Genomic DNA, 7,140 nt, shown 5'->3' on the forward strand with positions numbered 1-7,140 from the left:
ACTCTCTTGAAACCCAAATGAGAATGGGACTTCACTGAAATAAATCCAGCACAAATAATTCGTTATGCTGGAGAACATAAAACATTCCATTTGATGAAATGGAATAAAGTGTAGTACAGGAAAAACAACATAAAATTTAAGCCAGAAAATTTGAAGGTTGGGTTTGAATGCTGTCACACAGCGTTTCTTTAAGAATGCAGCCTTGAAAATGGGAAATGTACAGGGGCCTGGCCACTTTAATTTATGCTATTTCTTCAATTTAATTATTTGCTTATCACACTTCTCATCTGGAAAAGAATAAATAGTATGCACATATCCGACTTAAAATAGAGATGGTTATTTAAAATTGCTGGGCATCTAGAAATCAACAAAATCTAAAGTACTGAAAAGCTTATAACCAAAAAAAAAAAAAAAAAAAAAAAGAAAATGATTGTTAAAAGAAAAATAATTAAGGAAATATTTTTCACTGAAAAATTTTTTTTTTCCAATTTCTTGTATTTTAGTCTATTACAGTCTCAGGCAATATAATTGTTTTATTTTAAAACTTTCAAAATTGTATGTTTGTGTTGTGTTTTGTGTGTGTGTATATATATGTGTGTGTGTGTGTGTGTGTGTGTGTGTGTATTATATAGTGAACAGGCAAGTTTGGTGATTTTAAACTTTCTTCTTTCTTCTTTAAGGATATTAGAGTTGCAACTTTTCTTTGCTGAGTATGTCTCCACTAATGGAAAGCAGGGGATAACAGTGCAGGGATGTCATTGTGTATTTGTGAATGGAACCTTCACCTCAAATCATTTCTTCTCCTATGCAGGCAGGCTCTTGACCTAATCTGGATTTTCCATTATTACACTGCCAAAATGGATAGGCATAATTACTTGTTTATCTTGGAAAGTACAGGGCAATCCAGATTTAAGTGTTACTAGTCCCCATAACGTTATTTTCAAATGCTTCAAATTAAATATATGTAAATATATGTAAGCATCCCCAAAAGATCTGATTTTCCTTCCTTCCTTCCTTCCTTCCTTCCTTCCTTCCTTCCTTCCTTCCTTCCTTCCTTCCTTCCTTCCTTCTTTCCTTCCTTCCTTCCTTCCTTCTTTCCTTCTTTCTTTCTTCTCTGTGTCCCTTCCCTTTCTCCCTTCTCTTTTTCTTCCCCTTCCTTTCCCTTTTTCTCCCCCTCCCTTCCCTTCTTCCTTCTCTTCCCTTCCTTTCCTTTATCACTCCTCTTCCCTTCTCTTTCTTTCCCTTCCCTTCTTCCTTTCTTTCCCTTCTCATTTCAATTCCCTTCCTTTCCCTTCCCTTCCCTTCCTTTCCCTTTCTTCCATACCCTTTTCCCTTCCCTTCCCTCCCTTCTTTTTTTCCCTTCCCTTCCCTTCTTCCCTTCCCTTTTCTTCCCTTCTTCCCTTCTCTTCTTTCTTCCCTTCCCTTTTTTCTTCCCTTTCCCCTGTTTTTCTTATTGTGGAGTACTTTGCTTTTTCCAGTAGAATAAGAGATGGAAATTCCCATGTGTTATCAAAAAAGACAAGAAACAGCAGGCTTTAGCACCTAGCTGGGCAGGATTGCTACATGCCACTCTAAGTGCGATTAAGCTTCCTTTTAGTGCAACAGTGACATCACTGATGGCTCAAAGCTGCAGCTACTCAGGAGCATTAGAATGCATTTCATGCTTGGCTTACTCAAAACTGCAGAGCTAAAATTTACACCTTATTTGATGTTCTTCTCCCTGCTGTTAATTGGTAAAGGGATCTCTGACCCTTTTGATCTCTGCTACAATCCTCTAAATGCCCAGGTCTGCTAAACTGTTCAGCAGGAGAGGCTCAGCAGTTGCCCAGTAATGTGAATTCTTTTTTTTTTTTTTTTTTTTTTTTTTTTGGCTTTCTCGCCTTTGGTTTACATCCAAGTAGCACAGAAATAAGAGATGACAGTTGTTATAGATATGCCGGTTTAATTACTTGTCAGCTTAGAGCTGATATCGCGGCTAGCCAACGTGGAAGCTTAACTTTCTTCTAGTAGCTTAAAGCATGACCAACTGCTAGTGCTTTCGTATTTAGCCATAAAATTCTGTATACATTTAAGATAATATATGTGTGCATATGTATATACATATATAAAGGAGAGAGGAAGAGAGAGAGAGAGACAGAGAGAGAGAAAGACAGATAGAGAGAGAGAGAGAGAGAGAGAGAGAGAGAGAGAGAGAGAGAGAGAGAGAGAGAGAGAGAGAGAGAGAGAGAGAGAGAGAGAGAGAGAGGGGACCGACTTTTTTTTTTTTTTTTTTTTTTTGATTTAGTGGGAAAAAGTGATCAGTTTCGAGAGCTGGGTTTCCTATAGCTGTTGAGTCTTGTAAAATTATTTTTACCACAATGACATGTATGTGGAGAATTTGTTGGTTTTAATTCCAATTTATAATTTCACAGAGAATGGCTAATGTGTTCTCTGTGTTTGTTATGTCTGTGGAATTATACAAACAATGTAAAAAAAAAAAACTGTTCTATTGCTAACTCTAGCCCCTCCTAGGTTGGGAGAACATGTGCAATCTGGCTGTGCATGCATTTTGTCTTGCATTATTGTCTTGAATGAATACGCTACCAATTTCTTGCACTTAATTTCAACCCTTCGATTTAATGTTAAATTAATTACTTTGCAAGCTCAGTGTTTTAAACCCCACTAAATGGAGCTAAATCCTCTGCTTACTGAGAAAGTCTAGTGCCCTTCATCTCCCAATAGGAAGGTGTCTAGCTGGTGGGGGGCTAACCATTGGTGTCTTCCATTTAGACAGCACCATCTCCCCCCTCCAAACCCTGTCAGAGGTTTTCAGTGTTTATCCCTGGCTTTGTTATCCACCAAGATACATAGTTTCTATTGAAGGAAAACAGATTATTGGTTACTATAGTTTCCCTATTGCTCAATTCAGGGCTGTGAAAAGCCTAACACAATAGGTTGAAAAGTCCTCCAGTTAGGACAAATAAATCCACGTTGTGAAGAATGAGAGAGAAGATACCTGTTCTCTTGTCTTTGATGTATTCTTTAGTTTGCAAGATAGAGGGAGAATTAGGGGAGGGTTAATTGTTCAGCACTTAAAGCACAGTCTTTCTGTTTTACTGTAGAAATGAAGTGAAGCACTTGAAGGCCTCCAGCTAAGGTTGTCTAATTATTTTTATGGGTCTGGTAGAGCACATTTATGTGTTTGAGGGACAATGCTGGGGATTTGCCTTCCTATTCCTCTAGAATTTAGATTGCAATTTTCTGTTTTACACACAGACATGCGCTACCTTTTTGATGTTCTGTAAAAGACATGTGCTGGTCTCTTATCCTCTGATAAAATTACTCCACCCAGAATTTTGAGGTGAAGATATGGAAAATTTACATTAAAGATGGGCGAAATGTCATCTTTCACAAGGGAACATCAAGAGCCAACCTTCTGAGCATGTTGGCACAACTAATGTATTCTGGAAGGCCAATGTGCAAATGTTAAGAGGGAAAGGATGGTACAGTGTAGATTAATGCAGTGGCTTTGTGTCTCTGGAAGCTGTGTTCACATTCAACCCAGTCCGACTAGGAAAAAAGTTAATTTGATTTGATAACCGAAAAGGTCACACATTTTGTTCAGCTCTTTGCATGGTTTCTTCTTAACTAGATTGCTCCAGTTCAACTGCATCTTAGTTCTGAGGATTTATCCTTTGCAATAGTCCATGTTGCATCCTGCCAAGAGACAAGTTATAGGGCCACTATTTCTCCATGTACCACACACAATCCCCAAGCAGAACAGAAACTGGAGTCAAATTGTTCTGGGCTGATTTGGGTCAATTTGCTCACCGTTATCTGAGTCTTTGAATGAACTCTTGTGGAATGCCTTTATTGGAAACAAAACCACCCTCCTCATAGTTAACCCATTTCAAATGGCAAAATATAGCTAAACTAAAAATTACATTAAAGGTTAAATGTTACCAGTCCCTACTAAAAGGACAACCTTGTTCCCCTGACTGTTATTTGACATTGCTGAAGGTTTTGTCTTGATTACTTCCAATAAAATTCAAAGTAAGGATGACTGTCTTGGCTCACTAAGCAACAAGGTTTTATCACTAATTACAATCCTTTATTACCAGTAGTTTAATAGGTTTATGATAGGTCATAAAACAATTCAGCATGGGAGTACATAAAAGGAATAGGTTATACAGCTGTGACATCTTAATATCTATTCATTGTAATCATTTTATGATCTTTGATGGTAGTATTTTTTATTAAAATATGTATGTATGCCTTTACATGGACTATATAGCTACCCAAACTAGGAGGTGGAGGGAAAACCACATAAATATATAGTAAAATACTTAATGAGGCATTTTGAAAACTTCTATTGTCAAAAGCATGTAGACTGTATCACATGTGTGGAGTCTCATTATGGGTAATTATAATAAAATTATAAGTGCTATAATAATTCTAACCTTGAAGGCACAATAAAGGATAGTTATATTTGCCTTCCTAGCCCACACATCTGAGGCATTTTCTTCATTAATTATATTTCATGTTAGAATAATTATGTTGTGTAAGACTGAAATTCCAAAGCCCTTCCTAGTTCTGTTAACTCTACCCTTTCTCTTGTCCATAGATATAATTATATTACAGCCTAAAGTTATGTTTGGATCTAGGTGCAAAGTACAACTTACATGACTTGGGAGAGGGTATTTATTACTGTTCTTGTTAATTTTATTTTGTAACCCAATTAGTAGAGTAAATAAATTGGGAAAACAACAGTCTGTCAACTGTCTCAAAAAAAAAAAAAAAAAAAAAAAAAAAGGAAGGGAGGGGTGAACTATTTGAAATTAAAACACTAGTGTTTGCTATCTCTCTTCTTTCCCAGCCTGATATTGTTTGTTTAGAATGTTTAGGATAAGGCAGCCTGTGAATTTGGGTAGGTGTGAATCACTGACAAGCAGCCATGAGGCATGTCCTCTAGCCTTTCTTGAATATAGCAGAAAAAGAACTTCTTGTTGTCCTATTGCACAGGGCACCAAATGGTTAGGAAAGAAATTCAGACTTATATTCCTACTGCTCTGTCCCTTTTTAGAGATCTGTATAGATATGAACTAAATCTTCCTCTAACACAGGGAGAATTCTTATTATCATAAGAAGGGGGAAAAGGATAGGTTTTTTATTTCAATTGTTATTATAGAGAGGATAGGCTCATTTTAGTAACAGTTCTATTAAGATATTTTTTGTAGCAGTACAGGACTCAGGCAAACATTTGACAGCCAACGTTTGGGAAAATTGTCATTGACAATAGTTCTGAGGTATTCTTCTGTTCTTGGGCTTATGAGTAATTTGTCAGTTCTAGAAAGTAGATAAGCATGGAAATTTTATGACTACTGAATCTTGAAAGACAGTTGTAATAACAATTATTTCTTAGAAGTTAGATTGAGAAATTGAGATCAACTCAATGTCATATGACTTTTTAGGGATTTTCTCAAGGAATTCCCAATCAGGATCCAAGTGTCACGTGCACCTGAACCCAAGAGAAGGTAAATAAGACTGTGTGAATTCAATACCATGACAGTACCTCATGAGACCTGGGGAAACTTCATCTATTGATGGCAGAGGGAAATATAAGCAGGGAAATGGGTGAAAGGGAGCAATATTTATTCAAATGTTCAATGACAATAAGATAAATACTTCCAAACCAAGATTCCCGAGTATATTCAGATGTCACTGATATGTCATTCTGCCTATCCATCCAAAGACTAATGGCAGAAACTATTATTCCATAGAAAAACTACAATGTGTTGAAGGATGATTTGTGTGAAAGTTTCATGTATCACCAAAGAGTGAAATTGTTTCAACTTTTTTTTTTTTTGGCTAAAGGGGGAATTTATTCTTAAACCATTATCAGGGTTTATAATTTACATAATGTGCTTGGAGGGTCATAATGTATTCCATAAATGGTGAATTTTAAAAATCTTATAATTTGGAGAAATTGGATTTGAATGAAATATATGTGTGTATATATATATATTTGTCTTTTAATATGTTATTCTTCTTGCAGCTTCAGAGGGAGTTTCCTCATGAAGTGTTTCCTACATTAATGAAATTATAGTTAAAAAAAAGAAAAGCATTTAAAAGGTAGTGAAGATCAGATGAAAAAATATACATATATACATACATACATACACATATCTATATAATTATATAAGTATTGCCATTATTTATTATTAGACAAGGTAAGGCAAAAAATGTCTATTAAGCATTTAATTTATGTCGGGCCCTAGGTCTATAGTATAAACAAAAAGTTAGTCCTTACATTCTAATGAAGGAAAAGAACACATAAAAGAGAGCTGAATGACAGGTTAATGGGACATAAAGGTAACTCCAAAAGAGCATATTATTGAAGTCCAGAAAGTCTGAACAATCAAACGAATGAAGATTGGCTGTTTATATTCTTTCTTGAAACAGAAATCAACCCCCCCACACCCACATCATTCCCCAGAAAGAATTTACCAATGGAAGAAGGAGACTGGCATGGCAGAAGAATATGGTAGATTGAAAAGGCTACAAAATGGAGGATTAATGTTCCAGGTGAAGAGTCTCCAGATTTTGATGGAAATTCTAAGGAAAGACTCCAGCTGAAAGGTAGTGTGAAGTCTGGAAAGTGAGAAGCAGTAAAGAGGGAAATTCCTCTCATTTTTGCTGTTTTTGTGATTTATTCACATCTGATTCTTAGGATCTAGTTTGGGTTTTCTTGGCAAAGCCACTGTAATGGTTTGCCATTTCCTGCTTCATTTCATTTTATAGATGAGAAAACTGAGTCAAATGGGGTTTTGTGACTTTTTCAGAGTCACACATCTAGTGTCGGAAGTTGGATTTCAACTCAAAAATAAGATCTTCCTGACTCCAGGCATGACAAGCACTCTTTCTAGCACTGCACCACCTAACTGCTCTGTTGTTGCTAGGGAAAAATTTTGTATCTTGGACAAGTATCACAAACCAGGTTCCAAATCAAATGATATGAAATAGTTGAAAGTTGGGGAATAGGTTAGTATACAGCCTGTCATATGGGAACAGAGAATCTTAGGATATTCATGTAAGGGCATAGGTCATGACTGATTATGAGTAATAGGGAGGAGAGTGCAACAAGAAGAATTGCTCATACCA

General features: G+C 36.2%; 1 long non-coding RNA gene across 2 annotated transcripts in view; it reads left to right on the forward strand.

Moving 5' to 3' along the window:
• Positions 1 to 6,652, forward strand: part of LOC100917303 — a 161,158-nt gene extending 154,506 nt beyond the window's left edge. For both annotated transcript variants that reach the window (XR_001120454.2, XR_004230888.1), the window contains 2 exons: positions 5,451 to 5,513; positions 6,442 to 6,652. This is a non-coding gene — a long non-coding RNA (uncharacterized LOC100917303). The remainder of the gene's footprint in view (positions 1 to 5,450; positions 5,514 to 6,441) is intronic.
• Positions 6,653 to 7,140: the final 488 nt, after the last annotated feature.

The sequence above is a fragment of the Sarcophilus harrisii genome, chromosome 1 (genome assembly GCF_902635505.1).
Source record: "Sarcophilus harrisii chromosome 1, mSarHar1.11, whole genome shotgun sequence".
NCBI classification, from domain to species: domain Eukaryota; kingdom Metazoa; phylum Chordata; class Mammalia; order Dasyuromorphia; family Dasyuridae; genus Sarcophilus; species Sarcophilus harrisii.